General features: G+C 56.6%; 1 protein-coding gene across 1 annotated transcript in view; it reads left to right on the forward strand.

Moving 5' to 3' along the window:
- Positions 1-9758: 9758 nt before the first annotated feature.
- Positions 9759-13655, forward strand: part of SV2A (synaptic vesicle glycoprotein 2A) — a 61025-nt gene continuing 57128 nt past the window's right edge. Inside the window, exon 1 of the mRNA XM_075907579.2 lies at positions 9759-10180. The gene's annotated coding sequence lies outside the window, so the exon portion shown is untranslated. The remainder of the gene's footprint in view (positions 10181-13655) is intronic.

A 13655-nucleotide genomic window follows, 5' to 3' on the forward strand; every position in this document is an offset into this window, starting at 1 on the left:
GGACTCTGCTTGTTTCCTGGCTGGCTGAGGGCGCGCTGTAGGGGACGGCGTGCCAAGCTGGGGTAGGGAGAGGGGCTGGCAGCAGCAGATGCCTCCACCTGGCTACAGTGGCCCGGCTCCAGCTCCCGTCTGACGGCCTCGGTCTGTCCCAGCCACTGGCTCCTGTGGCCCAGCAACTGCTGCAATAGCCCGGCTTGGCCTCCGGCCGCAGCAGCCTGACCAACAAGGCCCAGTCCCCATCTGGCCGCAGCGTCCTGTCTCCGGCCCTGATCCTGGGGCAGGCCCCATGGTCCGGCCGCAGGAAGGGCTGGTGGTCCCCCCCCCCTCACCTGCTGCAGCATGGGTAGGAGGGGAGGCCACGATCCGGCTGCGGGGATCCTGGCCCGGCCCCTCGTCCAGGCACTGCTGCCCGGGTGCAGCAGCCCAGCCGCAGCCAGGTAAGGTTAATCCAGCCCCAGTTTCCCCCGCCCCTCCATACTCTACTTCCCACCCCCAGCACCCTGCCCTGCCTCCTGCACCTCCCCCTGCCCTGAGCCCCTCATGCAACCCAACCCTGACTCCTGCACCCCCCATCTGCAAACTGCACCCCCAACAGCAGCAGGAGTCCCATTAAAGAAAGTCGGGGCTGTTCGTAATCATGTCAGTTATCACTGCTCTTAAGTCGTGTGTTTTCTGACGTGCAAATGGGCATTCTGCTACAGCTCCTTGTTGACCCCTTGTTCTGAATTTTGATGCCGTTTGGCTCTGGTTTGAAAAGGTTGCCGACCCCTGGACGAGAGGCTGTTGGTGCTGCCGCATTGATCCATGTTCTTCGCCCTCCCCCAACCTCCAAACCCCCCTTGTGAGCTGGAAGCCCCTAAGAATGGGATATGCCCTCAGGCAGCCGAAGCTGGTACTACAAAGCCGTTCCCATGCCCCCGGCAGAAGGAGCAGAGCCTGGCAGGAAGGAAACGTGTAAGGGGATGAGGAAAGGGCCAGGGGCTGTAACAGCCCTTTGGGCCCAGGGTTGGGAGCTTGGGGGCTGGGCCCCCTCACCAGGGCTCCCATGCCTCTCTGCTGTGCCAGACCCCCGGGGGAGAGGAAGGGGCACCCAGCCAAGAGGGTCTGAGGTGGGGCCCCGTCCGCAACGAAGCAGATGAGAAGTGCCTGGCCCCGGAGCCAGCTGGGTCGCTGTGCCGGAGGGGTTTCTGCCCGGGGGCCCGGAGGAAGGGGCCTCGGCCTGACGGAACCGCTGCTGCGGCCCTGCTCCCTGGGAAGGCAAAGGAATGTGGAAAACCGCCCGCCCGAGGCAAGGGCTGAGCCCAGCAGGAGAGGCCTGGGGCAGGGCGAAGGTCTCCCCCGGCCCGCGGTAGCAGCGAGTGGGCTGAGTTTTGCGGTCTCGGGGGGAGGGGAAGCATTTGGTTTGCCTCCCTAGACACGGAACTCACCAGCAGCAGGACTCGCTCGCCCCTCTGACCGCTAGGCATCACTGCCCGCAGTAGAACGCATCCGAGAAGGTTTGGAGAAGAGGGTGGGAAACAAGGGCCCCGAAACGTCATGTCGGCGCAGGGCCGAGGTGTCAGACCAACACTGCTCCCTCTCGCAGAGCGGCCTTGAGCGCGGGCACGGGGCTAGCCGCCTGGCTCCATGTACCTGGCGCAGGGGCGAAGGGTGCGAGCCCCCCCCCGCTCCTAGGAGAGCCCCCTGGGCCCTGCCTCAGCAGGACTGTGGCTGTGCTTTGCAATGCTGCGGTTTACTGAAAAGGGCAGTGGGGCCTAGTGGTTAGCAGGCTGGCTTGGGCTCTGGGGACCTGGGTTATAATCCTGTCTGTTCCACTGTCCTGCAGACTTGGCTGTTACAGCAGTTGCAGGGCCAGGCAGCAGGGTTTGCCCCAGGAGCAGGGCAGCTGGGGACAGACCACGGCCGTCAGACGGGGGCTGGAGCCGGGCCACTGTGGCCAGATGGAGGTATCTGCTGCCGACAGCCCCTCTCCCTACCCCAGCTTGGCGCACACGCCGTCCCCTACAGCGCGCTCTCAGCCGGCCCGGAAACGAGCAGAGTCCCCCAGCCGGCTCCTGCCGCAGCGCAGCCTGTCCGTACCGGGCGCACCGCCTCCCCTCCACCTGTGGGTGAAATAGACAAAAAAGGCCCCCTCCACGAGTAACGGCGCCTTCTTCAAACAGGGAATCAATTGCTCATTTTCATTGAAAAAGTTGCCTGTTTGGGGCGTGACCGAAGAGCCAGACTTGGTCCCGTACTGAGCCACGTTTGGCTCCAGAGTCGCAGGTTGCCGACTCCGGCTCTAGCCTCCGTCTGTCCGGGGCTGGGAATGGGTGACAGGGGTGGGATCGCTTGATGATTCCCTGTTCTGTTCACTCCCTCTGGGGTATCGGCCTCTGTCGGCAGAGAGGGTACTGGGCTAGACAGACCTTTGGGCGGGCCGCTCTTGTTGGACTTTGTGCAAGAGTAGCTAGTGAAATTCTCTGGCCTGCAGGTCAGGCTAGATGAATGGTCCCATCTCGATTTAGAATTCAGGACTCTATGGTACAGGTCCCTTTATCGGGTCTGGACTGGCCACCCTTTAATCCTATCTGCCGCATGTCGCTGCCGGTGCACAGGCTTTTCTTCCAAAGGCAGCGCGCGCCAGCAATGCAGTCAGTATCCTCCCTGGTGTCAATGCACCGCGGAGCCCAGAAGAGAAGGCTCTCCTCATACCAGCAGATCCAGAGATGTGATTGTTCCCCTTTACTCGGCTCTGGTGAGGCCACGCCGGGAGAGTTGTGCCCAGTTCTGGGCCCCCCACTATAGAAAGGATGTGGACGGATTGGAGAGGGTCCAGTGGAGGACGACTAAAATGATTTGGGGGCTGGAGCACACGACCTACGAGGGGAGACTGAGGGATTTGGGTTTGTTTAGTCTGCAGAAGCGAAGAGCGAGGGGGGATTTGAGAGCAGCCTTCAACTCCCTGAAGGGGGTTCCAAAGAGGCTGGAGAGAGGCTGTTCACAGTAGTGGCCGATGGCAGAACAAGGAGCAATGGGCTCAAGTTACAGTGGGGGAGGTCTAGGTTGGATATTAGGAAAAACTATTTCACTAGGAGAGTGGGGAAGCCCTGGGCTGGGTTCCCTAGGGAGGGGGTGGAATCTCCATCCCTAGAGGTTTTTAAGCCTTGGCTTGACAAAGCCCTGGCTGGGTTGATTTAGTTGGGGTTGGTCCTGCCTTGGGCAGGGGGCTGGACTTGACCTCCTGAGGTCTCTTTCGGCCCTGGGATTCTATACAACAGTCTGGTCCCAGCAACTCACCACCTGCCAGCTAGTAAATTTCAGTCACAATAAACATAGGCTAGATGTGCGGCCTATACAGGCTCCATCTCCCTTTGATAGGGCTCCCCTCCATTCCACCCGTCCTTCATAATTCACAGCACCAAGCTGTGCCGCCTGAATATTTAATCGGCTACTTATCTGAGAGAGTCTGTCTGTCTGTCTAAGAACTCCTCCGGAACAGTCAGAGCTAAGCCCCCCCAGTTTGGTAAACAGCTTCCTCTTGTCGTCACTGAAAGCAAGGCCGGGGTTTGGTTAGGCCAGGACAATGGGCCACGCCTGGAATGGGATTGCTTCTCATCGAACCCTACGGAAAAGAGACAGAGTCATCAGGGCGGTGAAAGGGGCTGGCTCCCCTCTGTCTGGAACTGCCCCAGCCCTGAACCTCCTACCCCCAAGATGCCCTTGGGGGGGGGGGGGAGGCTGAAGCTGCCTCCCTTCCCCCTGCTGCTGCTGTTGTCGCTGGCTCTTTCCCTTTGTCGGGGAGCGAGGGGAAAGTGCACAGCTTGCTGCATTCCTCACTCTCACTGGGGAGTGCAAGGGGGAGCTGCCCAGCTGGGGGACATGCACCCCTCCCCTGGCTGTACCCGCTGGAGCTGCCATGGCCGTGGAGAGGCGCTTCTCACCTACCCCCAAGCTGCAGCGGTGAGAGAGGGCTGGGGTTGTCCTCTCTTCCCAGGGCAGCTTGCATCCTGAACCCCCCCCCCCCAAGCCCACCCCAGAGCAACAATTCAAACGACGCCTGGACAGTGTCATTTTATTTTTCAAAACACAAAAATTAAGTGAATTTAGGATGCCGGGTCAAGCGTCTGGTGTCTCTTAGATCTCGCTGCCATGCCGGGCTCTGATCATCCTGCACCCCCCCCCCCAACAGCCCTGCTCCTTGCAGCCGTGTCTGCTGTCAGGTGGCCCATACACACGTCGGCGTCCTCTGTGTTCCTCAGTTCTGAGAAGCCGAAATAGCACACAACAAAATCTCTGAAGGGGCCCTGGCAGGAGGACAATTACAGCCTGTAATTTGGTGCCATTTACTGTACAGTTGGATTTAATTTCACAGCCTGTCACTCAGCGTGGTGGTTGTTAAGGCTACAAACAGGCTTGGCAAAATGGGTGGAAAAGGAGACTTTTCCAACAGAGCCTGGCTGAAAAAAGGTTTATTTCCCCCTTTTATCCCCACCCCGCACACGTCTCTGAAACGGCCATCCATTCCAAGGGGTCGCAGTGGGGTGAGTTGGGGGTGGGGAGCAAGGACCCCTTGAGGTGCCTTTGAAGGATCTGATGCTCTGGAAGCACAGCAGACCCAGCATCTGGAACGTGGGGCTCCTTTAAGGCATCTGGGGTTCAGGCCCACTGCAAGTTACCAGTCCCTTATTGAAACCTTGGGCTAAGTGATTTTCCCTGGGCCATGCAGCAAGCCTGTGGCAGAGCCATGAATTGAACCCAGCTCTTCTTAGAGCACTTGCTCAGGGGGATAGGGACCATTTCTTTGTACAGCCTCTAGCAGCATGGGATCTTCAGTTATGATACGCTCCTAGGCAGTGCTACCGTAATGCTCCTAGTAGAAATAGAAATATACAGTGGCTGGCACAACTGGGACCTGTTCCACAACTGGGGCGTCTAGGCGTTACTGTAATACACCTAATAGCAATACAAATATATAGCACAACTGGGACCTGATCCCTGCCTCACACTCCTAGATGCTACGGCACAACACAACCCTTAATAAACTCCCGAGTCCCATTCCAGCCTCTCCGCATCCTTTAATGGCAACAGACAGTTGCAAACAGCCTGCGATCCTTGTTTAATCTCCTGCAGGGCCGCTGGATGCGGCGGCTTGGTGTTTACACGGCCATAAATAATAACGGCAAGAAGAACAATAAAATGCTCCTTCAGTTTCTGATGATAAAAGCTTCTTAGGGGAATACCAGGATGGGTAATAAACAGCGCCTGGTTCGTGCTGGGGCAATGGTTCTGCATTTAATAGCCGTCTGCGCTGCTTAGGTGCATCTTAACAATGGGTCGTCGGAGAGAGGGCTTGCTGTGTCTTCGCTTGATGTGCTGGAGAGGAGCCCAGACGAAGGGAAGCCAGAGGCAGGGCTAGCGGGGTCTGGCCAGGGTGTTCCTCCCCCACACACTTACAGCCTTTTTCAGGGGTGGCAAAAAGGGATTGTTTGATTGTCTGACACCAGGGGGTGCCGTTTCTGTGGACTTCAAGGGGCAGGGAGCAAGATGGTTGTGTGGGAAGAAGGGGTTCTGATAGCACCACCGTGGAATTAATTCCCCATCACTCAAACCTCACGTTCTTTCAGTCAGGAATAGAACCCAGGAACCCTGTCTCCGCAGATCGAACCATTTGACTGCACCCCCTTTCAGTCAGGAATAGAACCCAGGAACCCTGTCTCCGCAACCGTGGATCGAACCATTCAACTGCACCCCCTTTCAGTCGGGAATAGAACCCAGGAACCCTGTCTCCGCAACCGTGGATCAAACCATTCGACTGCACCCCCTTTTGCTCAGGAATAGAACCCAGGAACCCTGTCTCCGCAACCGTGGATCGAACCATTCGACTGCACCCCCTTTCAGTCGGGAATAGAACCCAGGAACCCTGTCTCCGCAACCGTGGATCGAACCATTCGACTGCACCCCCTTTCAGTCGGGAATAGAACCCAGGAACCCTGTCTCCGCAACCGTGGATCGAACCATTTGACTGCACCCCCTTTCAGTCGGGAATAGAACCCAGGAACCCTGTCTCCGCAACCGTGGATCGAACCATTCGACTGCACCCCCTTTCAGTCAGGAATAGAACCCAGGAACCCTGTCTCCGCAACCGTGGATCGAACCATTCGACTGCACCCCCTTTCAGTCAGGAATAGAACCCAGGAACCCTGTCTCCCCATCTGTGGGTCGAACCATTCGACTGCACCCCCTTTCAGTGAGCAGTAGCAAGGCGCTGATGTGGCAGGAGAGGGGGGAGCGACTATTCCTTCAAAACTCAGTTTCCCGGGCCTGTCCCTTTCCTCGCCGTCTCTTCCCCGGGCTGCTGTTCCAGAGACCGAGGGCAGCACCAGCCTATGTTCCCTGGGCTGGGAAGTCACCACCAGCCGCGCTGGGCTGCAGGACTGGGGTGCTGTTGAAGGGTCCCCAACTCTTTAAAGGCCTCACGGCCTAATCCGACCCATGGCTGTCTGGCTCTCCGCTCACTTAAACCAGCCCCACCCCACGCAAGGGGATGCTCCTTTATCCCCCGGGGGTAGGCGAGGTCGGATGCGGAGCCCTGTGAACCGAGTGGATTCCGTGCGTTACCCAGGGTTTGACCGGATCAGGGACTATTAATTGCTCGGGTGCGTGCTGCGTCCATTAGGTGGAGCAGGTGCCTCCTGTGGGATGCTGGCCGGACAGATGTCCGGACAGAGGCAAGGGGTTGCAGAGGGCGGCCGTGCCTCGTGGGAAAATTCAGCAGATGGCTTGTTTGGTAGATTTAATACACGGACAGATTTTTAAGACCAGGTGTTCTCACCTCCTGCAGGGCTGGCTTTACAGGTGGGCAATCGCCCATGGTCCCAAGGCAAGAAGGGGGGCAGGTCCTGGGAGGGAACTCAGCGGAGGATCCCCAAACCCATGTCACTTGTGGTCAGAGGCTGGATTTGAACCCAGGCCGAGGAAGCCCATTGCATCAGCTGGCTACCTCCGACAGCCCACCTGCTTCACCGCAGGCCACGGCGTGTGCCCAGCTGTCGTGCTGACGGACAGCCGTGGCTCTGCAAAGGCCAGCTCAGAGCTGTCAATCATCCGCCAGGCACTGCAGAGCTGACTTGCTAAGGCTGCAGCCGCCTGCCCGGTCGGGGGTGACGGAGCCTCCCAAACTGGCCTGGGTGGATGGGACCGAGCGGCTGAGGCATTTGCCTTGCTGGTCAGTTTCATCAGCCCCGTTTCCCTGGGATCCTGGGAAAATTGCTCAGTTCAATAGGAAGTCAGTCAGGGTTCAGCCCTGCAGGAGAACCACGGCTCCTCCGCCCGGGGAGGGGGATTTTACCGCCTGCCTAGCTCCGGGACGACGCCCTCGCTCCGCTCCTGATGGCAGCGCTGTCCTTATGAATTCTGGTGCCCCACACAGCCCAGGCACCCGCACTACCCATTCCCTGCTGCAGGGGGCGAGGGGAGAGGGCAACAGCTGTGCACGAGCGGTGTGGGAGGGGCTGTGCTCAGGACGGTGGGGAGCAGGAACAGGGCAGGGAAATTGGTGAGGGAGCAGGTGGAAGGGGGAGGGGTGCAGCCCACCAGAGCGGTGGGCTGGGAGGCTGAGCAGGGCGCGGGAAAGTGGGGCCGCAGGTGGAGCAGGGGGTCAGGGGTTGGTGGAGGCAGAGCATGGGCCAAGGCGCTAGGGGATTGGGTCTAGTGGGGCCGGGGGGAGGTCAGAACAGGGACTGGAGGATCAGGAGCTAGCAACATAGAAAGTTACTCCATGGGGGGCACACGGCGGTGCCCCAGATGTAGTGATGTCCTACGCAGCGGCATATTCTGCATATGCCAAAGGGCGCCCCTGGCTGATGGGGGCCCCCTTTTCCCTGCAGATCAAGCAAACATCTTCCTGCCCACAGGCACCACAAGAGAGTCTGGTGTATGTGCAGCTGGTTCGCCGGTGCTGCGGGCACTACTAGGCTTTGCTGGGGGACCAGACACAAAGTCCCTCCTGGCTTTGTATCCTGGGCCGGGGCCCTGTCTCAGGGAGGCCGTGACGTGTGGGCTAATCTGGAGGCATTTGCTTAAGCGCCGCAGGCTGCAAAGGGACCTGCAGAGCCCGGGGTGCTGTCCAGAATCGAGACGGTTTTGTGAGGGAGGATGGCTCAGTGGTTAGGGCTCGCCTGGGCTTAGGAGACATAGCTCAGTTCCCTGCTTTACTACTATGACTTTGGGCAAGTCACGCTCTGTGCCTCAGTTTCCCCCATCTGCCCACTGGGGATCACAGCACAGCTGTAACTCGCAAGGAGGAAGCCAGGACAAAGAGGGACTGGTACCATGGCAACGGGGGCCGGAGAAGGACCTTAGTTAAACACCCCCCCCCCCCGAAAATGTGAGGGGACCATTCCCCGGCTGATGCCCTTTGCGCAGAGGTGAGTAACGGCACTGGGCGGGGGCAGGGGAAGACCAGGCCCACTGCGTCGGGGCTATTCAAAGGCCCCGCTCAGCCCTCGGGATGAGGTGTCGAGCTGGGCTGGCGGAGGATCGTGCGGAGGCCGGGGAAAGAGGCGTTTCCTAGTGGAGCAGTGAGTTCATTGTTGCTTGTCTGATTATCTTGGTGGGTGAGGCCCAGTGCCATGCTCCAGGCCGATTGCCCTTGGCCCCGCCCCTTCCAACTGAGGCTCCGCCCTTCTGGTGGCATGGAGTTGGGTGTGTTCCCCCCCACACACACACACCTTGCCCCCAGGTCCGTGGTGGCTGTTAGCTCTGCTGGACTAGCCCTTCCCTCCTTGACTGTGTGCTGCACCCGGCACACTGAGACCCCGTTTTTGGAGTGTGGGGGTGGGAGGCACTAGCATCATACAAACCCCAGATGTATTTAAAGGAAACTCGAGGACTGGTTTATAGATCCACCTAAACGAGATGTGTCAGCTTAGAAGCTCCACAGAGAATGCGGCTCTTAAGAGCACTTTGAGAAATGATTTTGTTTCTTTAAGGCTGTACTAAGGAGCCGGCCTGGCCAGAGGGCTGTCTAACCTTGTATCCACACTGGGTTCTAGTCATCTGCCTCCTACAGCAACAGACGTGGTTTTCCCATCGCTGTAGGAACTGCCCCTTCCCCAGGGGTGCTACTAGGGTCAACAGAAGCATTCGTCCGTTGACTTGGCCGTGTCTTTGCCAGAGGCTGGGTTGGCCTAGCTCCAGCGCTCGGGTGTAAATTTTGTGCACAACAGAGCAATGGAGCGACCTCAGTCTAAATGGTCTGCATGGACCAGGCCTTAGACTGAGGCTGCATGACACTCATGCAGAGAGGCAGGAAGCTCTTGGGGTTAGGATGCTAATCTAGGCTCGCCAAAAACGTGCTTCCATCCCTCTTCTTCACTATAGACTCTCCGAATGACCTTGGCCAAGTCAATTAGTCTTCCCATGTCTCCCATCCCCATCCTGCCTCGCCGGAGGGTGATTTGGCTAAATACCTCCAAGACGGAGCTGCTCAGCTCTCCCAGGGAGGGGAGGCCAGCTCTTCTAGCTAGTTTAACTTTGCTGTATTGAGCTGTGAAATTCAAAGAGCCCACCTCAAGCATTTGGGGGATTTTTTTCCTCCCAAAAGCCTTGGATTCCGGTTGGAAAAGCTGCATTTAAATGCCGTGTCTCTGCGGTTGTGCTTGAGAAGGGGGGAGAAAAATTGCAATAGATGACTGCGAGTATCTCAGAGCAAAAAAAAAAAGAGTATCTCTTTTCTGCTGCCATCCCTCCCTGCAAAGCTGTGTAGACTCTCAGCTGAAACTGACTAATAATACACCATTAGTCAGTCTCACCTCCTTCGGTGCATTTCCGTGAAGCAGATTAACCAGAAATCTCATCCCTGACACAGGCAATCTGATCTTGCAGAAGATTCCCACATGGATGGGTAATCAGCTGGGGAAGGCTTTTTTCATTTTTTTTCTGGTTCATTAAAAAAAAAATCCCGCCTCCCTCTCTGTTTTGTTTTCTACAGCAGCCAGTCCTGTCACCACCCTTCCTTTGGCTGTTATAATGGACTCTCCCACACACACGCAGTGTGTGTGTAGAAGGCTGGGATGCTAACGCTCATTCTGGTACCCAGGAGCTGTTTTCTTCCTGTATCCCTGCCGGAGCATCCTTCATAATAGCACGCAAGACAGACACATACAGGAGAACGGTGGGAGATCAGAGCTGAGCCCAGGTAAGGAGGAAAATGAATGTCTTTGTAAAACCAAGATGCTTTAATGAGTGTAATCGGATACATAGTTATTGGCGTGGAAAGGTTTTTGGGGTTTTTCCTCCCCTCTCTCTATGGTGTGGCCATTTTGTCCTGAAAAACCTTGCCTCCAGGTTTTATCTCTCTTGTTATTTGTGCATGAGTGTTAATAACGTCCGGACTTCTCACTTGCTCTGCTTATCCTGCAGTTTGGATCTATGCAGACAGATCTTTTGTAGATTGGGTGCTGGGAATCTCCTTGGAGGGTTGGTGATTTATATCGAGGAAACCAGTGCATCTTGAAGTGGGGTGGAAATCTTTACTGGATTTGGGAGAAGGTTCTTGTGTGTGTTGGAAAATGACCTTGGAGACTGTAAATTTAAAAACTCTCCTGATCTGTTGTCGCCATGTTTTTATTGCTCTCTGAGGAGGTCTCTAGAAGAACGTGGGTTTCAAAGGAAGCCAAATCGCTTGGTAACCCGAGCCCAAACCCTTTTCAATCAAACCAAACAACTCCTGTCTGGCACATTTGGGACTGATCAGTGCATGTTGATCTAAGCCCCTATTTTAAACGAAGGAGTTAAGTACTGTATTGCTTGGCTGGAAGAACTGGCAAGAAGAAATGGGTTCAAACATAAAGAACCTTGCCTGGAAACGGACGATAGGGTTTCCTTGCTTAGACGCTCAGCCTGAATCTTGGTACGGATTTGAAAGAGCAGCAAGGCATTTATGTGCAGATGAGGGTATTTTCGGGAACACCAACTGGGACAATGAAATCGCTTGGAGACACTCTTAAAATCAAAACTAGCTCTGGGTTTAAACAGTTTTGGTCCTTCCTACAGCTGCTAAGATTCTGGATGAGAAACCATTATTTTTTTTCCCTAGAGAAGAGAACCTATGACCTTGTTCCGATAGATCTAATTACATTATTTCCCCTTCTCCCCTGCTGGGTGGATAGCTACGTCACAGTAAATAGCACTGTCTTGACATGGCTTTATTGACTCGCGAAAGGCAAAAGGACTGGTGAGGAGACCTGAGCAGCTGCCGGCTGGCTAGGAATGACCTTGTCATAAAGAAACAGGTCACATTGTTTTCGGCAAGGGCGCTCGTGTCTGTGAAACTTAACGTGAGGAGAGCCAGTTGATCCTGCATAAAGGAACTTCGGTGGGGTTGTTCAGCGAGGGGAGTGGGCGGAAGAGGCAATTTGCGTTCGTTAAAAGTGCAGCGCGGCGTTCACGCTGCCCTCCGCGGGCCCCGGCGCTGCAATTTTTTTAATTGCTCTTGTGAGGGTGTGTATGTGTGTGTGTGCGCAAATGGGAGCAACATGGGGGGGCGCGTGGCGATCTCTGATGTGCCTGTCGCTCGCACGCCGAGGATGCAGAGTCAGCGCTAGTGATTTCCGAATCCCCAGTCTGCATTTCAATCAGGCTCCTCTCTCTCTCTCACGCACTCTCGGAAGAGGCACGATCCCACCCTGGCTGGCTGCTTCGTAAATGCCTGGCCCACGGCCGCACTGGCCCCGCGCTGCGAAATGCCACAGGAGGTGACAATTCCGTCCCTGCCCTTGGGGTGAGCGAGTTCCCGTGGGTTCTCCGGCGCCTTGTACGGGCGGGCGAGCTGTCGGCATGGCTGGGCCTGCAGCTCACGTTGCTGGGCCTCACCACCTGCTCCCCCATCGAGGGGTGGCAGGAAGTGCTGCCATTATTGTTTTAGCAGGGCTAATTTTGACTTGAAGTTATGTCCCCTTCCCTCAACACACAGGTCGGTTTCATGTTGCTTGGCTTACAGTTTATTCATGCATTTCTTTCCTCTTGCACCCCATCTCTCTCTCTCTCTCTCACGCACACACTCTTACACTCACATTCGCACAGTCACGTGCACACACACTCATACACACACTTACACACTCACAAGCACATGTATGCACACACATGCACACGCACACTCACACTCATGCATGCACACACACACATTCTCACACTCATACTCCCACACACTCACACATTTGCGCGCACACATTCTCACACACTTGCACACACCATCACGCACGCACACACACATGCACACACACACACTCAAGCACACACACACACACTGACACTCATGTGCGCACTCTCTCACACACGCACATGCTCACACATGCACATGCACACACACACACACACACTTGCACATGCATATGCATGCACACTCACATGCACATGCTCACACATGCATACATATGTACACATGTGTGCACATACTCGTACACACACACACACACACACACACACACACAGCTCTCAGGCATGTTTGTGCTGCCAGTGATAAAACCAGACTTTCGGAGGGAGTGGCTGGCTGCGGGATGGGCGCCTGAACATATTTTCCTGATTTGTTCCTGCTATCTTGCCCTCGATCGTGTCCCACCTCCCCCACGCCACCCCAGGAGCCTCTGCCTTCGCAGGTGGGGGCTGGAAGGATCTGCCCTGGCCTCACAGCCGGCACTCGGCCCCTCCCGCCCCCCGGGCCAGGTGGGAAGGGCTGCAGAGCCGTTCCAGCCCACGGAGCTGCACCCGCTCTTGCTGAGCAGCCCCAGGCAGGTTTGACCATCCTGCCTTGGCTCCCGTTGGCATCAGCAAAGAGGGAGCCTGAAGCGCTGAACCGAAGGGTCGCTCAGGCCCCACGGCTCAAGGGGAGTTGGGCAGACCAGAGAGGGCAGGAGTCAGGACTCCTGGGTCCTCTTTCCAGCTTGGCCATGATGCTGGGTGAGCCCTGCCCTGCGATGCCTCAGTTTCCCCTGCTGTAAAATGAGGCCAATGAGGGTTGAATGGACTGCCTCAGTTTCCCCTTCTGTAAAATGAGGCCAATGAGGGTTGAATGGACTGCCTCAGTTTCCTCTTCTGTAAAATGAGGGTTGAATGGACTGCCTCAGTTTCCCCTTCTGTAAAATGAGGGTTGAATGGACTGCCTCAGTTTCCCCTTCTGTAAAATGAGGCCAATGAGGGTTGAATGGACTGGTGATTTGTACCATCTCGTATGCCCCTCAGAGGGGAGGGACAAAGAACTGCTGTGTCCATTTCTGTCTCATGCCCCCTCCACTGCCCCCGAATCCCGTATTCCCTCCGATCCCTGCTCTTTCGTCACGGCGAGGGCAGAGGGAATCCAAGTGTTTCTTTGGCTGCAAGAGGGATCCTCCATGAAATCCATTTGTCGTCTCCCCTGCCAGATGCATCCCTGCATGGTGCCCCCCCCCTCGCGTAGGAGTCCTTCTGCACCCCTCTTTTCCCAGTAGCCTCTGCCACAGGCTGTGCTGATCCAGTACCAGCCGGCTCAGCTCCAGACCTTGGGGAGGAAAATGCAGCCTGAGCTTGGCTCTCTTCTCTGCACCCTCTCCCCCATCTGGCCTGCCAGCACAGCCTCCTTGCCGGCGAACGAGCGGACGTTTTGCGCGGCTCTGGGCATTGGCCTCTCTTCCAGCCGG

This window comes from Pelodiscus sinensis, chromosome 22, assembly GCF_052426305.1.
Source record: "Pelodiscus sinensis isolate ZL-2025 chromosome 22, ASM5242630v1, whole genome shotgun sequence".
Classification (NCBI taxonomy): domain Eukaryota; kingdom Metazoa; phylum Chordata; order Testudines; family Trionychidae; genus Pelodiscus; species Pelodiscus sinensis.